The sequence below is a fragment of the Alosa pseudoharengus genome, unplaced genomic scaffold (assembly GCF_046254945.1).
Source record: "Alosa pseudoharengus isolate Yale_2024_CS ecotype anadromous, Long Island Sound unplaced genomic scaffold, YU_APseudo_1.1 YU_APseudo_1.1_scf_1, whole genome shotgun sequence".
NCBI lineage: Eukaryota > Metazoa > Chordata > Actinopteri > Clupeiformes > Clupeidae > Alosa > Alosa pseudoharengus.
The window spans coordinates 39,623,237-39,650,797 of NW_027468564.1; the positions used below are offsets into that span (position 1 = coordinate 39,623,237).

At 41.1% G+C, this 27,561-nt stretch overlaps 1 protein-coding gene and 1 pseudogene across 1 annotated transcript in view; both read left to right on the forward strand.

Moving 5' to 3' along the window:
• LOC143127647 (NACHT, LRR and PYD domains-containing protein 12-like) overlaps positions 1-27,561 on the forward strand; it is a 303,167-nt gene that overhangs the window by 38,801 nt on the left and 236,805 nt on the right. The gene's annotated exons all lie outside the window — the stretch shown is intronic.
• On the forward strand, positions 1,588-26,606 carry LOC143119278 (NLR family CARD domain-containing protein 3-like; annotated as a pseudogene).

A 27,561-nucleotide genomic window follows, 5' to 3' on the forward strand; every position in this document is an offset into this window, starting at 1 on the left:
ACAAACTCCATTATTTCTTATTACTAATATTAAATAACGGTGCATTAACAAACCTGCCCACTCTCACTGGATGTTCATATTTTTATCTCCAGAAAACATACAGCTACACACAAACATTTTAGGTTGAAGTTCAAATGTAAACCCCAAAACCCCCTAGGTACATTTTGCACTGGAATTGTCCTTTAATGCATGTGAAGAGCAGGTTGTGTAGGCTAAATATGCTGTAGATATGCACTGTGCACATGTGTTTCATGTTGACCTATAAAATGGAGGCAGGATGCAGAAAGAGAGCGGCAACCACTGTGTGTGTGTGTGTGTGTGTGTGTGTGTGTGTGTGTGTGTGTGTGTGTGTGTGTGTGTGTGTGTGTGTGTGTGTGTGTGTGTGTGTGTGTGTGCGCATCAGGCGTATGTGTGTGTGTGATTGAGCATGCGCACAACTGAAACGCCTGCCAGTAACCTTCAAAATCCAGACTTAACCCATTTACTCCTAAAATGCCTGCTAAAAACGCCTATAGAATCCTATGGCATTCTAGACTAAATAACCTTATTTCCTGAGGGTTTTCTGAAAACATACTAAAAATTGTCAACGTCTACCAAAATTTAATATCTAAGCCTTTGTAGCACCTAGAAACATGAAATAAAAAGCATGCTGCGCTACGCAGCATCCCGCGGGAGGGTCAATGTTGCGCTACGCAGCATCCAGCGGGAGGGTCAATGTTGCGTCATGCAGCATCCAGCGCGAATGGGTTTTAAACAAAAAGCACAAATTATTTAAATAAATGTACTAACAAGTTAAACAATTAAATAGAGTCAACAGTGATTTCATAACAGATATAACTAACCTATCCCAAATGTGCTTGTGTCTTATGATTACCGAAGTGGCTCTAACATCAATAGACTGGCATGGGGGAGGGGGGTGTGCTATATGGTCATGTGGACATAAGCACCTTAGGTTCAGGTGGACAGCAATTCACACTGAAAAAAGGGAGGATAAGTTAAAACGTGCATGATCAAACATGGACATTATTTTCACCATGGGGTGGGAATCAAACCCAGGTCGCCGGCGCACAGTGCAGGTGCCCTAGCCAATCACGCCACGGCCGGGGCCTAATGTGGTAGTTTTGATGTGCAATATGGTAGTGGTGACTGGTTAGGGGAAAATATTCCCACATAGGAGTGGCCATTAAAACAAAGTCACCAAGGGTGGCTGAACATGTATCACATTATGCAGTGAGACACAGGCCTGCAGTAAGCACCACAATAGTTGTAGGCTACCATCTTTTTACCACTAGATGGAAGGAGTGCTGTTTTTGCTTTTTCATAGTGAAGGACATGCCATGTCAATACACATCAATCTGAGCTGACCTCTCTTTAGCAAGAAAGAAAAAGAGTGATAAAGTAAAATCATATCAGATTTTCTTGGAGTAGCCATATGTCTAGCAATCTGTCTGTGCTGCATCTATGCCAACACAAAAATGATGTACAGTTGGCTACATCAGTGACAAAACTGGATTTTCTGGTCTAGCCTACCTCCTGAGGGCTTGTTGTATTTCTGTTTATTTATATTTATATTTGTGTTAAGAACACCTGTGCACAGGTGAAAACGAAAGGATTAACATATCAACTCGAGCCTGTAGTCCATCTTGGTGGAAAGACAAAGCTACAATGAAAAACTGAACTGCTGTGAGTAACTTCCCCTCGTATATGGCTTTCTGTAAACACTAGACAGGCTATGTTCTGTTGTTAGGAGTTTCCTGGGATGGGACTTTCTGTAGACACTAGGCTACGTTCTGTTGTTAGGAGTTTCCTAGGATGTGACTTTCTGTAGACACTAGACAGGCTACGTTCTGTTGTTAGGAGTTTCCTAGGATGGGACTTTCTGTAGACACTAGACAGGCTATGTTCTGTTGTTACAATTGAGTTGCATAGGCTGGGTGACAGGATTTTTATTCACCTAAACAAAATGGGTGTAAATTGCTTTTGAATAGGCTCACAGACACACCTCTGTATCCTAATCCAATTGTAGCACAGGCCTATTGCAAATATCAAATCAATATTAGGTTATACAAAGCACATATCAACACTAGTCAGTCACAGGAAATTTAGACAAAGGGCATCATTGTTTTTTTGCGCTGGTGTATTCTACTACACATGCATCGCCCTCTCTCTCTGTTAGACTGCAACATTTGGCTTTATTTTAGCAAAAGACAATAAACCGTGTGCTCAGTGACTCTGTATGGCACTCTCTAGCGCCATACCTGTGTTATGCAGGGGTGGACAGTAACTAAGTGCATTTACTTGATTACTGTACTTAAGTATGATTTTTGAGTATCTGTACTTAACTTGACTATTAATATTTTTGGTAACTTGTGACTTTTACTCCACTACTGACTCCACTACACAACAACCTATGTGTATGTTCTAGGTTGTACTTGTTGTACTTAATTTAAATTGGACACATTCATCCAAAATACAAATGAAATTGATCTCATTGTTTAATTTAAAAGGTGTTAAAACCAACAGCCAATATGTATACCGTACTTTCCGGACTATCAGTCGCACTTTTTTTCATAGTTTGGCTGGTCCTGCGACTCAGGTGCAATATATATGTATTTATATATATGTTTTTTTTCCTCTTCATGACAAATTTTTTGACTGGTGCGACTTATACTCTGGTGCGACTTATAGTCCGGAAAATACGGTATATATATATGTAAATATATTCAGTAGCATTTTTTCTATATAAATCAAAACTTGGTCTACAATTTTTTTTCTCAAAAATGAGTCCTGAATAGGGGAGGCCATCTTATATTCGGGTCAATAGTGCATAACAGCAAGTGCAATGTTTGAAAAAGCACACAATCTGGAGCAGCAACTCCCCCCCCCCCCCCCCCCACACTTTGAAATTTGGGTGCCACATTACCTCTACCAGAGTTATGCAGTGAACAAAGCAGAAAGTCTTCATGCAATTGGGAGAGTCCAGGTGTATCACAGTCCAAAAAGGAGACAGGTCTGGTTGTCCTATGTGTATGTTCTGGGTTGTCCAGCTCATCCATCACCAAGCTCCCTTCCAAAAATGATGGCAAGGTGTTGAGTGTGTTTGAATTTCCTTCCTTGTAACATGTCTTTCTGCATTCCTTGTCTAATTAACTATTCTATTTCCTTATTAGTTACATACTTGAGGTTGAAAATATTTTGGCACATACTGGAACTTCAAGATACATAGCCTGATGATTAATTTATTCAGTTCCGCACTGGACTTGAATTAGGAACCTCAAGCACAGATAAACAGTAAAACACACACAGATCCCCAGGGGAAATTCAAGGTCTCAGTAGCATACAGACAACACACACACATTCACTAACAGCAGAAAAAGTAATTAAAAGTATATAATATAACAACACAACTAAGCAATAAGGACAGTAGAAGATAAAGAATATACTAAATATACTAAAATACAAATTATGCTAACTAACACTTAATCTAAATCAATTCTAAAAACAGTATCCACATAGTGGTGATTAATCAATCTAGAGGCGCTTGCAATGACTGAGGTAGGGACTGAGCCTGTGATTCTCTGTGCACATGCCAAGTTTTGTGGACTTTCGTTCATTGGGGGCCATACAATACATTAATTTATGTGTACATTTAGTGACCGTACACCAACAGAGTTTTCTGTGAATATCTTGAGAACCGTAGGGCCTAGGATGACCAATTTTTTTGCCTATGTTTGCCTTCAGGGGTCATGTTAACCCATTCCATAAACAGATATTCACACACACAAATACATTCACAGTAATCATACGTATGACACATACACACACAGTAGACATATGTGCGCATGCATGCACATGCACATGCACACACACAGGCACACCCACAAGCACATGCATGCACGCACACACACACACACACACACACACACACACACACACACACACACACACACACAATTCAAGAATGTCGCAGAATTATGAACAAGCAAAATGGGGGTGGGGTTGTATAAAATGTATTTTACATGTGAAATCTATGAACTAATCATCTTTTGGTACATGAGAATTGAGTGTGCATAATGCAATTCAGTGAGACAGTTAGAATCATATATACCTTTCACCTTTTGTTTTTAGACAGCAGCCAGACCAGCAGATACCCTGACTTTGCTTAATTACTGAAGCTAAGCAGGCTTAGTTACTACTTGGATAAGACACCTCCTTGGAAGAGTAGGTTCCTGCTGGAAGTGGTGTTGGTGGTAAATGCGCTTTAAAAATAAAACTGTCTTGACTTGACTTGACACATACATGCACACACACGACACGCACAAACACGCACACGAACACAAACACATAAACACACATACACACACACACCCTCACACACATACACCCACACATACAAACACACCTACATGCACAAACACACATGCACGCACACACACACACACACACACACACACACACACACACACACAAAAAAACACACAATACACATATACACAAAAACAACCACACACTCAATTACGAACACACAAAAAAGGAACAAAGTAGGAAATGAACACAATTTGACAAGCGTGACTTATTTTTGTGGAAAAAATGTGCCCGACTGGGCGGCGGTCATATTTTGTACCGCTCTGCGGTACATCTACTTTTCCAAAGGATAACAAGCACTCATCCAGTGAATAAATGGCGCTCCTGTGGTGAAAAAAGGCTGCATGGTCTTCTGTCATTGGTAAGCTTATCTACAGCATCTTCCAGCTCATCATTGCAAGAGGTAGAGGTTTAAGTTTGTGTAAACATCTACTTTCGAAGGAACATTATGGAAACACTGTGAATTGGATTGCCTAGGCCGACATCTAGGGCTACTGAATATCCCAGTTTTAACATGTTGGTCTAAAAACCATTTTGCGACCCCTCACATATTTTTAGCGACCCCCAGTTTAAGAACCACTGAGCTAAATGACTAAATGTAAATGTAAATTCTTGAATGATTCTTAATTCTGACTACACAAATTCTGATCACACTACATTAACTTACATATGGTATACTATTGCAGGAAACCAGTCCTATTGCCTCTATGCTAATCCTTAACAGGGAAAAAATGACATATCTCAATGAACCACAATGACATCAATAGATGGTAAGGTGTTGAGTGTGTTTGAATTCCCTTCCTTATAGCATCCCTATCTGCATTCCACAGTGGGGAGAAGTTCACCTTGTCTAAATAACAATTCTATTTCCTTTTTAGCTGCACACTTGAGGTTGGAGATATTTAGGTACATCAAGTTTCTCACATACTGGAACTTCAAGATACATAGCCTTATGATTTTCTTATTCAGTTCTGCACTGGACTTGAATTAGGAACCTAGGCACAAATACAGAATTATGATTTTGGCCTATTGATTATAATGTGGTTAATTGAAAGCTCTGTCAGTTGCTGACAGATCAGCATCAGCTAAATGACTAAATGTAAATTCTTGAATTATTCTTAATTCTGATCACACTGAACTTTCATACGGTGTACTATTTGGTATCACAGGGGCCAAATACTATACATTGTTTTTTACCAGAGGTGGGACCAAGTCACTGTTTGGCAAGTCACAAGTCCCAAGTCTTAGCAGTCAAGTCTACCTCGAGTCCCAAGTAAAGACAGAGAAGGGCAAGTCGAGTCCAAGTCCAAGTCACATCAAAACCAAGTCGAGTCCAAGTCCAAGTCCCAATCTTTTTCAAGTCCTGAACAAGTGCTGCTGCCGCTGCGTCGTTAGACGCCTCGTTCCTGCAGTGTATTGCCTGTGCTGCTGCCCGCTGTCACACTCAGGAACAGCCCGTGTACTGCGCTAGCCAGCTTGTAGCACACAGGTGGCTTAAGCCTCGTCGCTATTCACGCTGACCTGAATGAGCGCCCAGTGGCGTCGCTCATTCCCCTACCTAGCAACTGCTGCACCTTTTCTTTTGATGGGTCAGCAGTGGCTCTTCCCCTCAACCCAGCCTTTCTACCCAAGGTCCTGACTGACTTCCATCTGTCACAGTCAGTGAAGCTACGATCTCTCCCGGCCTCGGCGGCAGATCAGCTGGCAATTTGCCCAGTCTGGGCTCTGTCTGAGTACATGCGGCGTACTCAGCCTCTATGGTGGTCAGGTCAGCTCTTTGTATGCTTTGACCCTGGGTGCTTGGGATAGCCTCTGTTGAAATCCCAGCTGTCCCATTTGGTTGTGGATCCAGGAGGCCTACACTCTTTCGGACCTCACCTGCCCCTCCAGGGATCGGGCGCATTTGACATGTGGCATGGCTGCTTCCTGGGCCCTATGGCGGGGAGGCTCTCTTCACGCTCCACATTCTCCAGATTCTACCATCTGAATGTGGCAGCCAGCCCCTCATTTGCCAAACGTGTGCTGGGTGTGGCTCCGGAGTAAAGCTGAGACATGAAGTGACGTGAATGATGCGGAATGATGACTTTCTGGGAACCTGGGAAAAAGGTTTTTCCGATGCCCATGAACGCACAGATAAGTCATTTAGAGACTAGACAGATGAGTCCAAGAAGTGACATCAAATGTGTCAAAATGCGTCATACCGGAAATGAGAATCCGGAATTAGGTACATCATTTACTGTTTATGAAGAATACAGCAGGGAAAACTTGTTTTCTTTTACAAGAAAACAAGTTGCATTAATAGTTGCATTAGGTAGAACGTTTTTATTATTATTCATAATTCACATTTATTTATTAAATAATCACCTGACTGTCCATGACTGACTGTCCACGTGATCTGCCAGAGTCAGCTGGGAGGAGCTCGAAAAGACGACCCTGGACAAACCAGCTGACATGACTCGGCAGATATCGCGGAATTTTGTTTGCATTGGCTATGGTTTAAATGTCCCTCCTATTCATTAAAATGAACATGAAGACTAACAAAATAAATAACTATGATGTTTAATAAACCATAGGCATACATTTAACAAGTCATCATTATATCACATCAATTAAGTGTTTTCTGTAGGCTAGGCTTCTGTGTGACATGCTTTACACTACAGCAAAAAATCAACAACTAGGTTATCAACACGTTTTCAGTACCACTGTAGCAGAAATCACATACAAGAAGGTATCCTTTTGATTTTTTGTCCATTTCTGTACATTCCGACATAAGGAAGCACTTGTCGTTTTTCTGCCAATTTTTTTAATTTCTAACTAATTTTCCAAGCCTGCAGCCACAGCTGTTCCAAGAGGGTCTGTTGTATCCTGAGTCTATATTTTGCTACACGAGTTGCCCAGTTAGGGGCTCATCGGGGGCGGTCCTTGTCATTCCTAGGTGGCATGAACGGACCAATAGACAATTGCAAGAACTGGATGCAGGCGCAGACTCCCGCGATATTTGAAGGTTCACTAAAAGTTTGCCATTATTGGCTAAGTGCGGTGGCAAATCACTGACAAACACATTTGCCACTAGTGGCAAACTTCTTATTTTATTTTAAACAATTACTTCTGGCAATATTTTCTTGTGAACTCATTTGTTTCCCACAAATAATCCACAGGTTTGCTGAAAATCTGCCGCAAACATTTACTGTAGGTTCTGTAAGGGTAGAGGGTCATAAGGTAGGCTAAGTAAACAATACATGGCAAGTAAGTACACCGTAGTTTTGTTGGCCAAACTTACAAACCCGTTGCACTTTATTTGTAGCTGGTTGATGCCATTGTAAAATAGACCTCTAAAGTTTGCCTACAAAAAAGCTTTGAGATCACACTTGTTAAATTCTCGCTGGGATGACAAAATCGGAAATGCATACGTTTTCCCAAACACACTTTTGTCCTCTGCCTTGGAGTGGACACTGTGATCTCCAGTATGTGAAGGTGGCACTTTGATTTTTGCTACCCCAGAGCTAACTTGCTAACTAACTTAATTGCAAGTTTCATCGCAAGTTAACTCTGGGGCATGTTCTTTAAAAGGGAATGGAGTTCCCTTTGAGAAATATTGTTCTCTGCATTTTACCCATCCAGGGGTAGTGTGCACACATTAATACACACACACATACACACACACACACATTGGAGTGCTGTTCCAAATTCATATACAGTTCCATCCTTCAGACTAACCTGTTTGTGTTTCTATGTGTTTCTGAAATGATGTTCACAGCCCCAAACTACCACAGCCATGGCCAGTTTGGCATTGAAAGAGCAAGGTATGCTTTTATCCTATTCTATCTCCAATGTCTGTGGTCTTTTACAGAGTAGACTTACCAGTCATTTAGGCTGTCATACATGGAGAGGCACTAAACAAATTACTTTTATGACCATTTAAAAAAAAAAAACCAGGACATGAGTTCTTCAGGAAACACAGGGGGGAGCTGGAGACGCGTCTTGGTGACCTTGCACCTCTTCTGATTGAGCTGGAACGTTATGGTGTCCTTTCTCATCTAGAGAGGGAAAAGGTGGAGAGCCAATCAATCTCCCAAGAACAGAACCATGTTCTTATAACCATGCTGGAGAAGAAAGGAGCCGTGGCCCAAGAGAGGTTTTATGAGGCTCTGAAGTCTTATGATCCTCTTCTGGTGGAGGATCTTCAGCATTCAGCAGCGAGCCCAGCACTACCTGAGCCACAGCAAGGAGGAGGTAATGAAACTATGTCAGCTGTTTGACCACTGTATCCAGTTAACCATGAATCTGTTAATAACAATCCAGGTCATCCTATTAGAATTATAAGGTTCTAGCTGAATTCTTTTTTATCAAAATTGAGTTATTGACATATTCTTATTCTGTGACAACTTCATAAGGTGACATGAGGTGTTTGAATTTTTATGTATTTTTTGGACATTATTTCTAAAGAGGCTTGTTCCACTTATCAATATAACTGTATGGAATTCTAAAACTTTTAAGTTCAATAACTCAGAACTACTCAAAATTCATATAGAACCTTATAATTGCGAGAGGACAATGTCACATTTTTACACCAATTCTCCAATTCCAATTATTTCCTCATCTCATTACATTTTATTTTTGTTTTCACAAAGATGCTGCTGCACAAGCAGTTACAAAATCATCACTAAAACAGAAGCTTCAGAACCATCTAAAAAGCAAGTTTTCTACTGTACATCAAGATTCTAAAAAGTGCACTATACAAGATATGTGCACTGATATTTACATCGTAAAGGGCCGCACAGGAGGAGTCAGCAGTGAACACGAAGTGGCAGCAATCGACATGAGACAACTTGGGGCTAGACCAAGCTCTGAAGATGAACAAGTCAAGCTGGCAGACATATTCCCAGCCAACTCTGCCATAAAAGTTTTGACTTTAGGAATTGCTGGTGTGGGGAAATCTGTTGCAGTGCAGACGTTTGTCATGGACTGGGTTGAGGAAAAAAACAATCAAGACATAGATTTTGTTTTTGTTCTTTTATTTCGAGAGCTGAACTTGAAGAAAGGAAAACAGCACAGCCTCTTTGATCTTCTTCTGTCATACTACCCTGACGTCAAAGGTTTGAAACATTTTCCTGAATTTTGTGAATGCAAAATTCTCTTCATCTTTGACGGTTTTGATGAAAACACACTCAAGCTGGATTGGAATGAGTGTATCTCTGAACCTGACAAAGAATCATCAGTGGACATTCTCGTAACAAGCGTCATTAAAGGTACGCTTCTGTCCTCTGCTCTAATCTGGGTTACAACTAGACCTGCGGCAGCCAGTCTGATCCCAGAGGGGTGCTTCAACCTGTTGACAGAGTTGCAAGGATTCAATAATGATCAGAAAATTGAGTTCTTTCAGAAGAACATCAAGAAGCCACAAAATGCCAAGAGAATTATTGATTATCTCAAGAAGAACAGAAGCCTCCATATCATGTGTCACATACCAGTGTTCTGCAGTATCATAGCGAGTGTGCAAGATGAAATACTGAGAGGCGAGTGCAAAGATGAACCAACCAAAACTTTGACAGAAATGTATGCACTTTATATAGTGTCTCTCAGATAAAAAGAATGAATGACAAATACTTCGATGAGAAGATGAGTGCTGAAAAAAAAGGACAGTTCCTGGTTCTGCTTGGGAAATTGGCTTTCGAACATCTTGAGCAAGGCAGCCTGATATTCTATGAGGAGGACCTGCAAAAGTGTGGTATTGATGCAAATTTTGGAGCATCGCAGGCTGGCGTTTGTACACAGATATTCAGTGTTGACAGTGATGCAGCTGGAGAGAACATGTTCAGCTTTGTGCACCTAAGTATACAGGAATTCTTGGCAGCTCTCTATGTTCTTAATGAAATGGCTCAAAGGACCAGTAACCCTCTAGTCAAGACATTGAAGGAGAAGATCAGCTGGCGACTCAGACACTCTGCATTTGACCTTTTCAAATTTGCTGTTGAAAAGGCCCTGGACAGCGAGAATGGAAAATTTGATCTTTTTGTGCGCTTCCTCTTTGGCCTGGCTCCAATGTTGAAACCTGGAATCCACTCCTCACTGCATATGTTGCTGCCACATTTATGTGTCAGAGAAGAGAGCATCAACAAAACAGTTGAATACATCAAAGAGAAGATCAGGAAGGAAGACATCTCATCAGAACGGACCATCAACCTTTTGCACTGTTTGAATGAGCTTGGAGACAAGTCAATGGTTGATGAAATAATGAGGTAATTAATATAAATCTCTGAATGTGAATGAATGTGAATGAATCTGAATGTGGCCTAGGCTATACAGTCGCCAACACGTACCTCACTCCCTGACACGTTATAACATATGCTAGCAGCAGTATCTACAGCTTATAAGTTTTAACCTCTTTGCATGTCCGCTTTTCATGCCTATTTTGTGAGTTAGAATCCGGTACAGGACTGTGTTAATCTTGATCTACACAACACATAGTTTTACTAACTTAACTATGCTTACACATAGGTTGTTGTTTTGACAATTACAACCAACCTACATAAGAAAAACAGAAATTGCTTTTCGTTGTTGTCAAAGTCACACCAAAAGACAGAATGACTTGATGTTGTAGAATGAAGAATCAGAACAATGATTATTTTATTGACAACAACAGTCTATTAGAGGAGATTTAAAATATTCTTAGATAAAACAACATAGTAAAATATTTGTGATATTTATTATTATTTATAGATATATTATGGTAACTGTTTAATAATTCTAACATGAAGCTTTCTTATTGTAACACCAATAAAAAAGCAAAAAACAGATGGTCTGTGGTTCCAAGTGGATGCAATCCATTTGAAGGAACTGGTAAATTAATTAGTAGAGCACTGTGTTATCAACACCAGTGTTATAGTACACAATAATTGTGTACTCAATCACATTATTGTTAGAATGTGGAATCTGCAGATTAACATCCTGTTTACATAACACTGTCAATATATTCTGACACTGATCAGTTGCTTGATTAATGATCAATACAATCTGTATTGCCTCCAATACAATCTGTATTGATAGGCATGTGCATTAAAGCAGTTTTCTGGAACATATAAAAATGTGGTGTCTGGGGATATTGGGGGGAATTTTCCCATTTGCGCGTACATTTGTTTATGCACTTCGTTACACACTTTTCAGTTACGTGCATTCTCCCACTTCTGTCACATCCACAGAGCGCAAGTTCGAAATCAAGGCGGCCTTATGAAAGAGGCGTGATTTATTTAAAATAGAACCATACTGATCCACCACCTTGTTAATTTAGGTTGATATGAAAACGTGGAATGTGGACTTTCTCATTGACCTTCTGAATGCCATTTAAATCCAGAAAGAACACAACCCAGTCTTTGATTTTGAAAACGTAAGCATGGTGAACGGAATAGAGAACGGCCTACAGTAAAATGGTGTTTCATCACATAGCCTAACAAAGAATTGACTTAATGAAATTTCACTTTTGCTTTGAGGTTTGTTTATAACGAGTCAAGATGTGCTTGAGGTGTATAGATTCATAATTTAAAAACTCACTGTTGAGAAAGAAAGTTTCAATGGTTCATATGCCTCATAATATCAATTTATCGATGCTAACCAAGCTGTAGACTGACACCTGCAGTTTTGAATACAGTAGAGAGACTGGCATAGCAATACCAGCCTCCATTACAAACGAATCAGGAGACAGGAGAATATAAACTATGCTGCTCGACAATAGTGCAGATAAGAAACGTCCAGATTTTGGGGTTGTTCCTCCCAAAACGCGAAACTCCCTCTATTGCGTGTAAATGCCAGAGGGGAGAATTCGCCCAGGTTGAAAAGAGCTTAGTTATGTGTTTTTTTTTATGTGTTTTTTTTTTTTACTTACACACGAGAGAATTCCTCCCACAGTCAGCAATGTTGCACTGTGAAAATGTTTTCTCCATTTTACACAGAACAGCATAAAAACTACTTCCCTGATAAAAAAAGAAGAAAAAAACCTTGAGAAGTATTTAACATGTTGTGAACGAAAAGTGATATTTGGATAGTAACATTAAGTTAACATTTTGTCAGTGGTGATAATATTCACAGCCAGAGGGATTTTGTATTGCTCAACATTTGTATTGCTCTATCTATCATTCTGGACTTTATTGTGGAAGTATTGTAGAATTTGTTGCAAAATAACGTTATTTTTGCTTTTAGATTTGTTAGAAATGTTATGAACATTGTGTTTGTCAATTCTGTTATACAGATACATGAGCTCAGCAGATAAGGAGAAGAATCTGACTCCAGCCCAGTGTTCAACTTTGACTTATCTGCTGCTGATGTCAACTGAGGACTTGGAGGAGTTTGATCTGAAGAAATATCTGAGATCAAAGGAAGGGCTCCGCCGAATGCTTCCTGCAGTCAAAGTCTCAAGAAGAGTTTGGTGGGTAAAGCCTTGGCATTTGAAATTATATAGTAACATTCGAATGAGTTGACGTTCATATTCAAATTTGTAGTGGTCTCTTAATTTTAAATATGACCTTTAACTCATTTGAATGTCACTCGGGGAGCAGTGAGGGGTTAGGTGCCTTGCTCAAGGGCACTTCAGCCGCTTTCTACTGATCGGGGTTCGAACCGGCAACCCTCCGGTCACAAGTCTGAAGTGCTAACCAGTAGGCCACGGCTGCCCAAATTGTTGTATATATGTGCATATTGTTGTAATGTTTGTTTACACTTTAGTCACAAACACAACAGTGAGGAAATAGAAGAGTTAAGGGAATATAACCATACATGTATTCATGGAAGTGCAGAAATTATCAAATGTGTGCATCAAATGTATTTTCTACAGGCTAAATCACTGCAACCTCTCCAAAACAAGCTGTGAAATCATGGCATCAGTGCTGCAAAGAACACCTTCCTATCTGAGAGAACTGGACATGAGTGACAATGATCTACAGGATGAAGGAGTAGAGCTGCTCTGTGTGGGACTAAGAGACCCACAATGCAACCTGGAGATACTGAGGTCAGTTATAAGGAATGTAATGCTCTAATATATTATTTTACCCAACAGTTTGATTTTAGCAAGAATGACATTGGGACATCCACATGACTTGCTATCTCTTATGTGTGATGCTCTGACGGGATGACTGATTGATTAGGGGCTCCACCCATTTCCTTATGCATAGCCTATATGTCCTTACCCATCATCTGCTCTGTTTGATGTACCAGACGAAGACCTGAGTGGTCGAAACGTTGTGCCTAAAGTATATTAAATCACCTTGGGAGTAAAGAAGACAGCGTGTGGATATCTTTTTTTTTCTTTGCAGGGGTCAGTATCTGACACCTGTTGCAATATATATAGATGTGTGTGCATTCCTACATTATGTCTATACTTTAGACACAATCACAACATTATTATCATAGGGTTGAATGAGGGGAAAATGGAAGAGAGATGTAAAAAAGATGCATACATGTATTAATGGGAATGCAGCATAGTACCAACTGTGTTCATCACCTGTATTTTTTAAACAGGCTTAATAGCTGCAACCTCTCCAAAGAAATCTGTGAAATCCTGGCATCAGTACTGCAGAGGACACCTTCTCATCTGAGAGAACTGGACATGAGTGACAATGACCTGCAGGATGAAGGAGTGGAGCTGCTCTGTGCAGGACTAAGAGATCCACAATGCAAGCTGGAGACACTGAGGTCAGTTGAAGAATGCAATGTAATATATTATGTATTCCTGCCAATCTCTGTCTAGTATCCTTTCCTATCCACAATTACCTCTCAGTTAGGTCTGATCAAGCTACCTACTGCCCTACCAAAGTTCAGCACAGCCCAGACCCACAGTGAATCAGTCCATTCACAGTTCCACACAGATGTATAAGAAAGGGTCCAACAGTGAAATTCAGCATCATTTTTTCAGAAATTATTTGGTTCTCTGCTTTTTTTCTCTTGGTCTCTTTGTCTCATCAGATGTCAATATACTGTATACAGTTGTGTCATCTTTTATTCATAACATAGTGTAATCTCCATGTTAAATCGTACCGATTCTGGAAAAGGCTTAAACCATTTAGAACTCTCCTGTGCATAAGTCAGCATACTGGATCATGCATATTGTTGTAATGTGTGTTTACACTTTAGTCACAAACACAACAGTGAGGAAATAGAAGAGTTATGGGAATATAACCATACATGTATTCATGGAAATGCAGAATAGTATCGAATGGGTGCATCAACTGTAATTTCTAAACAGGCTCAATCACTGCAAGCTCTCCAAAATGAGCTGTGAAATGATGGCATCAGTGCTGCAGAGGACACCTTCCCATCTGAGAGAACTGGACATGAGTGACAATGACCTGCAGGATGAAGGAGTGGAGCTGCTCTGTGTGGGACTAAGAGATCCACAATGCAAACTGGAGACACTGAGGTCAGTTACAAGGAGTGTAGAGTATTATATTACTTTTCCCCATTGTGCATGATGAAATGCCAGAGACATCTGAATATGACTGTATGACGCTGAGACAAGTAACTATGCCTTTGTAAAGGCAAGCTGTCGTATCAGATATTAGGACTCGGACCAGAAATTAAGTCCAAATATCTTGTCTGCAATGTAACACAATTACACCATTATAAGTGCTGAAGTCAAAAACGTATCCCAAAAAGAAGGCACAAAAGTCCGGCAGAGTTCTGTGCAAAATTCCTTTAATGACTACAAAGCGCAAAGCCTGAGTGGATCGCACGATCGCACAATCGCACCCCCGAACAATTGTTGAACACCAACATTTATACCCCTCCTTAGTTGCTGACACAACATTTGGCAACTTCGAACCCACAGGTGGCGTTATGAAAGGATCGTTGTTCGGTCTTACCTTTCGTGTCAGCATTATTGTTGCCAAGGGTACAAACTTTTCACCGTAGCACAAGTTCAGGGGTTTATACAGTGAACACAGGTCACACATTGTTCATGGGTTACATATCGTTCACTCGTTTGCTCTGTTACTGTTAGCTGTTAACTGTTTTGAGTACTGTTAGCTGTTTTGAGTAAAGGCCGCAGGCCGTTACTAGCTGTTTTGAGTATCTCCGCAGCTGCAAGGCCAAGCATGCTTTTTTCAAACAGGCTTCGCCCATCCACAGTGAGACACAAAGCTGTAGCCCCCCCGCTGGACTGGACCCCCCGAAAGGGTAGGGCAGACACAGTTTTCTGTGAATATCTCGAAAACCGCAGGGTTTAGGAGGACCACTTTTTTTTTGTATGTTGATCTTAAGGGGCCATGTCAACCCATTCCATAACCACTCATTTCATGTATAGCGCTACCTAGTTAAAAACAAAAAAGTAAAAATGAGGTGTTGTAATCACAGGTATCTGTGACCTAACATGGTCAAAACTGCACAACATTGGTAGTGTAGGATCATTATGACACCCTCTGAATGCATGCCAAGTTTCGTGGAATTCCGTTCATGGGGGGCCATACAATAAATTAATTTATGTTACTGTACACCAACTGGTCTGTAGGTGGCCGGACACAGTTTTCTGTGAATATCTCGATAACCGTAGGTCCTAGGACCACCTTTTTTGTATGTTGGTCTTAAGGGGCCATGTCAACCCATCCCATTACCACTCATTTCATGTATAGCGCCACCTAGTTAAAAATTAAAAAAGCAAAAAGTTAGGTGTTGTAATCACAATATCTCTGGCTGACATGGTCAAAACTGCACGAAATTGAAAGTTTAGGATAATTATGACACCCTCTGAATGCATGCCAAGTTTCGTGGACTTCCGTTAATGGGGGGCCATACAGTAAATTAATTTATGTGTACATTTAGTGACCGTACACCAACAGAGTTTTCTGTGAATATCTTGAGAACCGTAGGGCCTAGGATGACCAATTGTTTGCGTATGTTTGCCTCCAGGGGTCATGTTAACCCATTCCATATGGACAGATGTGCATAAACAGATATTCACACACACACACATACATTCACAGTAATCATACATATGACACATACTGTACACACACAGTAGACATATGTACGCATGCATGCACATGCACACACACAGGCACACCCACAAGCACATGCACACACACACACACACACACACACACACACAAACATAAACACGTACACGCACACATGCACACAATTCAAGAATTTCTCCGAATTATGAACAAGCAAGAGGGGGTGGGGTTGTATAAAATGTATTTCACCTGTGGAATCTATGAAATAATCATGTTTTGGTACTTGTTAGCAGATACCAGTGAGAATTGAGTGTGCATAATGCAATTCAGTGAGACAGTTAGAATCATATATGCCTCTCAATATTTGTTTTTAGCCAGCAGCCAGACCAGCAGATACCCTGACTTTGCTGAATTACTGAAGCTAAGCAGGCTTAGTTAGTACTTGGATAAGAAACCTCCTTGGAAGAGTAGGTTCCTGCAGGAAGTGGTGTTGGTGGCTGGCCAGTAGGTGGCACTCTTCCCTGTGGCCAAAAGCCACCAAACAAATATCAATTCCAATGTCCTATTGCAGTGACAGGGACACTACTGCAGGAGATGTTTTCCTTTGCATTAATGTTAAATTGAGGTCCTGACTCACCATGGTTGTTTAAGATCCCATGGCACTTATCGCAAAGAGTAGGTGGTTTTCTGATTTGCTTTATTTATGTACACATACATAAAGACACACACACACACATGTGCACACACACACACACACACACACACACACACACACACACACACACACACACACACACACACACAAAAACACACACACACACACTACACATGCACACACACATACATGCACACACACGACACGCACAAACACGCACACAAACACATAAACACACATGCACACACACACACATGCACCTACACATACAAACACACCTACATACAGTACACAAACACACGCACACACACACACACTCACACACAAAAAAACGCACACAAAACACATATACACAAAAACAACCTGACACTCTGCACACACTCAATTACAAACACACAAAAAAGGAACAAAGTAGGAAATGAACACAATTTGACAAGCGTGACTTATTTTTCTGGAATAAATGTGCTGGACCGGGCGGCGGTCATATTTTGTACCACTCTGCGGTACATTTAGTTAGTAAAGTATGTTTTTCTAAAGATGTTAATAGGATTTTCAGTCATAATTACTGAATAAATTTGCTAGTGCTTGGTGTACCTTTTAATGCCTTTTCCTTCTTTAATAATGAAGAAACATGATCTTTTGTTTCAGACTGTCTGGTTGTCAGATCACCCATAATGGCTGCTCTTTCTTGTCCTCTGCCCTCAATTCAAACCCCTTCTACCTCAAACAACTGGATCTGAGCTACAGTCACCCAGGAGACTCAGGTGTCAGTGAGCTCACAGAGAGACTTGATGATCCCAACTGTAAACTAGAGACTTTCAGGTGAGTGTTGGGTGTTTATGTGAGTTTGATGAGGCTCTAGTGGAGCTGTTCATCCTTATGTATCCTCTGTTGGAGACCATTCTGATATTCTCATGTTTCCACATGCTCATTAAACTGGGCATGTCATGCCCTTTATGTACTGCAGGTAAAAGTCCCCCAGTTCACATATATGAGGCTCCTGAATAGTTCACACTTCTACAGTTATAAAATTATTAACACCACACCATCTACCCAGGCAACAGATCATTAAGACAGTTTGCACAGTGACTCACTGAAGGGTGAAGGAGTTCTGTTTAATTATTTGAAGAATTTGAAGGTAAATACTGAAATACATAAATATTTTGGCTACATGAATAACATCCTCAGCACACTAAGCAATAATACAAACTTGAATGAGCATTTCACTGCTGGGAAGATGAATGTATATTTAAATTGGGTCATTTATGTAGTAGAAAGGTGGAGTCACCTAATCTGGCTAAATATTCTTTGGTCACCACTAGTCTGTGATTTATGGCTCGCATTGACTCCCATTCATCCCAAAAAACAATATTTTGAAAATGTGCTCAAACTAATGGTGGTGAATTTTGACAGCAACCATTTCACTTTAATAACAATAAAGTAGATTTTTGTAGAAGATTAAATACAGCAAGACATACAGTATACAACAGAAATCCACTCGTGCAATGTGGAGAAATTTCATGAAAACTGTCATGTCCTAAGACTATGTCCATTGGTCAGATTTCTGATTAGCTAATGTCGAACGTCAGAATTTTGACATTCAAAAATGTAATTTTTTATGCTCTAAACAGACAGGCACACAGGCATATATACATGAAATATTTTATGGCCACCACATCTAGTGGCCATTATTGTAAATGCACACTTGAAAATCTTGTCTTAGGAGCTTATACTTTTCACAAAATTTCTCCACATTGCTCCAGCGGATTTTTGTTATTCTTGATGTATGTATCTTTTCAACAGTGTCCCCATGGTTGTAGGAAAAAAAGTTAAAGTGCCTTCAAAATCTCCTATTGACTGACCTTTACATGATAAATGTTTCAGTGCCCTATAGTGCCACTTCAAACAATAATTATGACCGCCACGCAGCGAAGCGGTGGTCATATAGGTTTAGTCAAGTTTTGATCTGTAGCCCCCCCGCTGGGCTGCACCCCCCGAAATGAGGGTAGGGCGGACACAGTTTTCTTTGAATATCTCGAGAACCGTAGGGTTTAGGAGGACCACCTTTTTTTTGTATGTTGATCTTAAGGGGCCATGTCAACCCATTCCATAACCACTCATTTCACGTATAGCGCCACCTAGTTAAAAACGAAAAAGTAAAAATGAGGTGTTGTAATTGCAGGTATCCGTGACATGGTCAAAACTGCACGAAGTTGGAAGTGTAGGTGTAGCGGATCTCTCCAGCTCCACCACAAAGGACGTAGACGCTCACACCAATGTGTTAACAGCTTTTTTATTTAAGGGGTTTGCAGCTCCTGTCGTCAACCAACATGTACACACAAAACAGGGAGGCACGGGATAAAGTCAGATCAAGCCCTACAATAAGACAAAAAAAACAATGAGTTCCCGTTTCCCCCATATAATGTTGGTAGATAGGCAATAAGTTCGCCAAGTATTTTTCACTTGCATTCTCAGCGCGCGCCGCGTCTTCAACGGCATCTCTCTCCAACGTATATAATCTATGGTTTAAACATTAAGCTATCCTAAGATAAATTGTCCCGACATTACAAAAACCCATTAAGAAAGACAACAAACAGTATAGAATTAATTCATAACAGTATACAATTAATTAATTCATAACAGCAAATTGAATACTCTTGACGTTACTTAGTAGCCTAGGCTATAGTTTATAATTAAGATTAACAACATTAGGCTAATATCTTACGGGACTCAATACAGTCAAAGAATCTGTATTTGTTACATGTTTTTATCCAACAATACAAAAGAAAATCATGTATATTTTGTGTATATTTATCTAGTATTTATCCATTATTATCATATTCAATATGATATTAATTGGAGCGTAGTCGCTATACATACCTGCCTCACTCAGCATAAACATCAACTGAGGAGGCAGTAAACATTCTGGTTGTTATGGTAACCGGAATGGTCAATGTGTCAAATATTAATCATCAACACTATTCACAGTTATTAATTAAATAAACAAGTACTAACAAATAAATATACAAATAAATAAAAGGTAGATTTGATGTAACAGTTTCTCACCATTACATAGGTATTTCGTGGAATTCCGTTCATGGGGGGCCATACAATAAATTAATCTATGTTACTGTACACCAACTGGCCTTTACGTGGCCGGACACAGTTTTCTGTGAATATCCCGAGAACCATAGGGCCTAGGAGGACCACCTTTTGTTTCATATTGGTCTTGAGGGGCCATGTCAACCCATCCCATTACCACTCATTTCATGTATAGCGCCACCTAGTTAAAAATTAAAAAGCAAAAAATTAGGTGTTGTAATCACAATATCTTTGCCTGACATGATCAAAACTGCACGAAATTGAAAGTGTAGGATCGATCATTATGACACCCTCTGAATGCACGCCAAGTTTCATGGACTTTCGTTCATGGGGGGCCATATAATAAATTAATTTATGTGTACATTTAGTGACCGTACACCAACAGAGTTTTCTGTGAATATATTGAGAACCGTAGGGCTTAGGACGACCAATTGTTTGCGTATGTTTGCCTCCAGGGGTCATGTTAACCCATTCCATATGCACACATGTGCATAAACAGATATTCACACACACACATACATTCACAGTAATCATACGTATGACACATACACACACAGTAGACATATGTACGCATGCATGCATATGCACACACACAGGCACACCCACAAGCACATGCACGTACACACACACACACACACAAACAAACATAAACACGTACATGCACACATGCACACAATTCCAGAATTTCTCAGAATTATGAACAAGCAAGATGGGGGTGGGGTTGTATAAAATGTATTTTACCTCTGAAATCTGTGAACTAATCATGTTTTGGTACTTGTTGTCTAGCAGATACCAGTGAGAATTGAGTGTGCATAATGCAATTCAGTGAGACAGTTAGAATCATATATGCCTCTCAATTTTTGTTTTTAGCCAGCAGCCAGACCAGCCTGATACCCTGACTTTGCTGAATTACTGAAGCTAAGCAGGCTTAGTTAGTGCTTGGATAAGAAACCTCCTTGGAAGAGTAGGTTCCTGCTGGAAGTGGTGTTGTGGCTGGCTAGTAGGTGGCACTCTTCCCTGTGGCCAAAAGCCACCAAACAAATATAAATCCCAATGTCCTATTGCAGTGACAGGGACACTGTACTGCAGGAGATGTTTTCCTTTGCATGAATGTTAAATTGAGGTCCTGACTCACCATGGTTGTTAAAGATCCCATGGCACTTATCGCAAAGAGTAGGTGGTTCCCTGATTTGCTTTATTTATGTACACATACATAAAGACACACACACATGCACACACACACACACACACACACACACACTCACACACACACACATAAACACACACACACACAAAGACACGTAAACACACACACAGTACACATGCACACACACATACATGCACACACACGACATGCACAAACACGCACGCAAACACATAAACACACATACACCCACACACAGTGGTGCAAAAAGTGGGTATGTGCTATATGCAGCGCATAGGGGCGCAGCACCATGGGGGTGCCAAAGCGATGGTAAAAAAAAAAGAAAATAATATATATTTGGTATTTTGGCTAGGTTATCATAAGATACTCTAGTTTGTAATTTCTTTTAAAGTATACATTTTGAACACAAATGGAGTCACGGGTCCAGGGACGGACCAGTGAAGTTGCTTCTTCTCCACCCTTCTCTTTTCACAGGGGGGGGGGGGTCGTCAAAAGTTTGGAATAACCTAATTGACTGACCTAACTAACGACTTGTTTGTGATTTTTAATAATAGTTTTGCATGGTAGGAAATGTATTGAAATTCTGTTTGGGGGTCCCTCAGACCCCACCACAGATTTGTTCCCCCCCAATGTTGACATCATGACTACGGCCTTGCACACCTACATACACAAACACACGCACACACATACACACACACACACACACACACACACACACACAAAAACACACACAAAACACATATACATGTACACAAAACAACCACACACTCTGCACACACTCAATTGCAAACACACAAAAAAGAAACAAAGTAGGAAATGAACACAATTTGACAAGCGTGACTTATTTTTGTGGAACAAATGTGCTGGACTGGACGACGGTCAGATTGTGTACCGCTCTGCGGTACATCTAGTTTTTAAATGTTCTACCCCCCTAGCTTAGCTGAGTTAAGAACTTTCTGAGGTTGAATGGGGCCTTTTCCTTTTCCAGGGGCCCAGTGGCTCATACTCTGTCCATACATCATACATTTAGCTTTTTGCGTGGGGTTGGGGCCCCATGTCGTGAGATGTGCTCTTTTTGTTTTTTTCACCCCTGTCCTTCAAAAAGTCTGAGTAGTCCGCCACTGGTCCAGAGAATAATCTGCAGAGAAAAACACACAAAAAGCCAATCTTCATCAAAGGCAGTAATCAGAAGTGTAACACAAAAAGTAGCTCAACCAAAATCTTCTGGCAGGGCAGAGCAGGCAAGTAGAGGTCAAAACTAGACAGGGTTAATACAGGCAAAACTCACAGTCATGCATGCAGGAACAGCCGCGAGACAACAGAACCTTCTGGCATAAGAGCAGTAATTAGAATCAAGCTGTTGAGGATGATTGACATGCAGAGCTGAGAAACAGGTAGAGAGGTGGGAACCAGGAGCAGACAGGGGAAGGGCGGAGACTCAGACCAACAGCAGTTGTAGATTACAGCCTCTGTAGAGGGGGACAAATAGACAAAAAAATAGCAGGAGAATTTACAAACAGAGTCTGACACACACTGCACATTATTACACAAACTGGTTCAGTTCACCCAAACACACGTCCTGTCCAATCCTACATTCTTCCAGCAGGAACGGCTCACACTGCAGGACCACCTGCTAACCTGTCTGGGGAAACTGGGTATATGATCTGTGTTTGGGTCACACCCCTGTCTAGGGTCAGGAGCAACAACAGAAGCTCCTGGGCAGCCGTGGCCTACTGGTTAGGGCTTTGGACTTGTAACCGGAGAGTTGCCGATTCGAACCCCAACCAGTAGGAACGGCTGAAGTGCCCTTGAGCAAGGCACGTAACCACTCACTGCTCCCCGAGCGCCGCTGTAGCAGGCAGCTCACTGCGTCGGGATTAGTGTGTGCTTCACCTCACTGTGTGTTCACTGTGTGCTGAGTGTGTTTCACGGATTGAGATAAATGCAGAGACCAAATTTCCACTGATGTGACCTTGGATTAATACACACTAAAGACCCTCCCTTAATCACTTTAGTTTTACTTTGCTTTACATAGAAGCTGCTCTTGAGAAATATCCTGCTTGATATACTACTATGTATATTACTATGTCATTTCAGATACTAAACTCAGTTTTGTGTCAAAACTGTACTTTCTTCTCTTGTCCTTCTTAAGGTTTGACAATGGAGGAGAGTGCAGGATTAAACCAGGACCCAGAAAATGTGAGTGATTTTACTTCCTGAAAAAAGGGCCATGAGCATGATTTACATGGAAGCATTAACTTGTGTGAGTTGTGTGAGTGAGAGTTTGTATGTGTGTGCGTGTGACAGAGGTTGTGTGAACATATATATGTGTGTGTGTGTGTGTGTGTGTGTGTGTGTGTGTGTGTGTGTGTGTGTGTGTGTGTGTGTGTGTGTGTGTCAAACTCTGTAATAGTGGAAATAATGTGCTGCAATAAAGCCAGATATTGTTATTGTTGATGAGGACAGCAGAGAAGTAACCATTCTTGAAGTAGGCTGTGCATTTGACTACAGTCTAGAGGAAGCCTACCTAACCAAGCTTTTAAAAGTATCAGCCACTCAGAGACATTGTTATACAGCTTGGGTACAAATGTAAGTAATGTCCACAGACTAGTAGTCAGGGGTTTGCAGATTGCTGGGGCCTGTACTACGAAGGGAGCTTAACCTACCCAGATGTAACCCAGGGTTACTTTGTTAAACCGGGGTTGACAAAACCTGGTTATCATAAGTGGTGTTAATCGGTACTACGACGCTGATTAAGTAGTTTATTTGTTGAACCAGGGTTAACCTAATTGGAGTTTGTGCGCGTTCACATAAAAGGGGCGGGTTGCAGCGCAAGTCACCACTTTCAATGATGACGCGATCACCTTATTTTACGGATGAGGAATGCACAACTATTATGACAAGTTATGAGGAATTAAAACCCACTCTACGACAAAAATCAAATACGTCGGCAGTGAACGTATTGCAGATCAGGTAGCCTAAATGCCTAAAAGTAAAGTTTTATTCCCACATGTTCTTCAAATATGTGTTACGGAGGATTAGTAGCTTGCGGAATGTCTGAAATGAGTTGAAATAATTAAATAGCCTATTTTGAGTTCATAGAAAGGCCTACAGATGCAACCCAATTCAGAAGTGGGCATATAGATTACAGTAATAAGGATAATTGAATGTTTAAGTAGCCCCCATGGACTGATTTAGTGTATGCCTAATCCTGTGAACATTTCAGATGCAACACCATTGCCAAACGCACATGGCATCAGGTGAAAATGAAATAGTATAGTAGGTTTATATAGTTATAGCTTGCATTAATATTTCTTAATTATGAAAACATGTAGGCCTAGCTTATAGCCTTCACTTGGCCTCTGTTTTACAGCTAACAAGAAAAAGGTGTCTTTGAACACTACTGTAGGAGGAAAGGCACCAGAGTGTTTTACAGTAGCAGAGGAGTTGGCCATCGCAAATAATAGTGGAAGGCCGATTATGGAGGGGGTTGAGGGAGGCATTCGGTCGGATTCTGGTGCTGTGGAAATGTGTAGCCTTTATGTGCAGGGTACAGTAATATGACATTCAATTCAACAAGTTTGTTAAAATGGTGATTTTAATTTATTAGGGCTACTGTAGGCTATGTCCGATTTATTTTAGGCTATTCTTGCTCAGATGTTCAGCATCACCGATGGAGTACATGAATGTCCACATACGGGCATTGTTATGAGATGTCTTCCTAGATCATCTGACCCTCGGCTGACAATCTATATCTTCATAGAGAATATCGTCCGGGTAGGCTATATATATTTTCTGGCGGTGTCTAAAACCCCTCGCCCTGCGAAGAGAGTCCCTCACGATTTGCGCTCCAATGTCGTAGGCCTATGGATCATCCAGGTAGCCTACGCCGACATGTCTCGGGAGAAATTGTTAGTGGAGGGGTGGTACTTATAAAGGGTGTGGTTAACGGAAACCTCGGGTTAACCAAGAACATAACCTGCTCGGAGCAGGTTTGAGATGCAGCGTAAATTGCCATGGCAGCATACCTCGGTTAAAACCTATCCACCTTTCGTAGTACGGGTTAATCGGGAAGTTACGCCACACGTGATCAAGTTACTCTCGAAGTTACCCAGATAAGCCAGTAACCCCGCTTCGTAGTACAGGCCCCAGGTCTCTCTAAGCCAAGAGCAAAGGCTCTAGCAAAATTCTGTTCAATTTATGTGATAATTGGCAGTCGCCACATATGGAGAAGGCAATGTTTTTTGTACCCATGAACTGAGACCAGAGGCATAGGCTACTGGGTTTACAATGCTAGCATCTAAGATTGTTTGTGTTCATTGAAATCTATTGTAAAATGTGAACACAAATAAAGGAATTAAAATGTGTGTTTACTGAATGCGTGTGCTTTGTTTGTGTCTGTTTGTGTTGGCTGTGTTTGCTGCTTACTTGGTTACTCTCTTGGTGTGTGTGTTTGACTGTGTGTGTTTGTCTGATTGTCTCTCTTTATGTGTATTTGTGTGTGCTTTGTTTGTGTCTGTTTGTGTTGACTGTGTTTGCTGCTTACTCGGTCTGTGTGTGTGTGTGTGTGTGTGTGTGTGTGTGTGTGTGTGTGTGTGTGTTTACTGAATGTGTGTGTGTGCTTTGTTTGTGTCCGTTTGTGTTGGCTGTGTTTGCTGTTTACTTGGTTACTCTCTCGGTATGTGTGTCTGATTGTCTGTCTATGTCTATATATGTGTGTTTGTGTGGGAGAGAGATAGTGTGTGTGTGTGTGTGTGTTTGTGTTGTACACATGTCCTTTCCTACCCCATGTTCTGATGAGGATGTCCTCTCCTCTCTCCTCTTGTGTGCAGATTCCTGTGAGCTCACACTGGACCCAAACACAGCATGCAGATATCTCTTTCTCTCTGAGGGGAACAGAAAGGTGACACGTGTGAGTCAGCAGCATCCGTATCCTGACCACCCAGAGAGATTTGAGTCCTCTCAGGTGCTGTGTAGAGATGGTCTGTCTGGACGCTACTACTGGGAGGCTGAGTGGAGTGGTGATGATCTGGTTTATATAGCAGTGGCCTATAAAAGCATCCAGAGGATCAGTGGTAGTGGGAAGAACAGCGTGTTTGGACATAATGCCAAGTCCTGGAGTCTGGAGTGCTCTGGTAACAGTTACTCTGTCTGGCACAATAATAAGGAGACTGCCATACCTGCCCCCTCCTCCCGCTCCAGCAGAGTAGGAGTGTACCTGGACTGGTCAGCAGGCACTCTGTCCTTCTACAGTGTCTCCTCTAACACACTCACCCACCTGCACACGTTCCACTCCACATTCACTGAGCCCCTCTATCCTGGGTTTAGTGTTTATTATAATATATTTATGCCTTACTCCAACTCCTCAGTGTCCCTGTGCTAGATCACATGACCTCCTAATTCTGCAGGAGAGGAGGGCCTCTCCTGTGTGTGTGTGCATGTGCGTGTGTGTGTGTGCGTGTGCGTGTGAGTGTGTGTGTGTGTGTGTGTGTGTGTTCCTTCTCTTACCGTTTCTGTGATTTGTCTCTTTTGTCTTCATCTTTCCTTCAGCTTTCTCTCGTTTCTCCTTCTGTGTGTGTTTGTGTGTGAGTGTGTTTGTGTGCAAGTGTGTTTGTGTGTGTGTGTATGTGTGTTCTTTCTTTTACCTCCTCCTTGTAGCATTCTTCCCTCCCACCCTCTTTTTTCCCCTAAGTGTTTGTTTCTCCCTGTTTTTCTGTGTGTGTGTGTGTGTGTGTGTGTGTGTTTGTGTTTGCGTGTGCGTGTGCGTGTGCGTGTGCGTGTGCGTGTGCGTGTGTGTGTGTGTGTGTGTGTGTGTGTTTGTGTGTGTCTATTTCTTCCTGTTTGTACTATCATCCCTCCTTCTGTTTTCTCCCTTTTTTATTTCTGTCATCCCTTCATTCTCTTCCTCCTCTCAAACACACATATTCTCTTCCTCTCTTTCCCTGTCTGTTATTTCATTTTTATCCTATATTCTTTTACTCTTTTAATATTTGATAATTTATTTGACATATGGTGAGCACGTTGTTTAGACATGTATGAACTAGACTAAACATGTCAGATATCAGATAGAAAATTCATATTGTGTGTTGAATGTCTAACAATGATGGGGTTTCTCAGGACTGGGAGTGTTAGTCCACCGTTATTTGATTTAAGTAATATTTTTTGTTTATTCCTGCTAAAACCTTTCTGAATGAGGTAGTGGCTACTCTCAGTGGGGGGCTGGGACACTTTGGAAAGAGGCAGGGAACAGGCAAACCACAGTCAGATAGTTGGAGAGTTGAGTTGGGTTGGAAGGAGGAGGACACAGACAGAGTTTAGCCAAGGTCACCTCAAAGAGT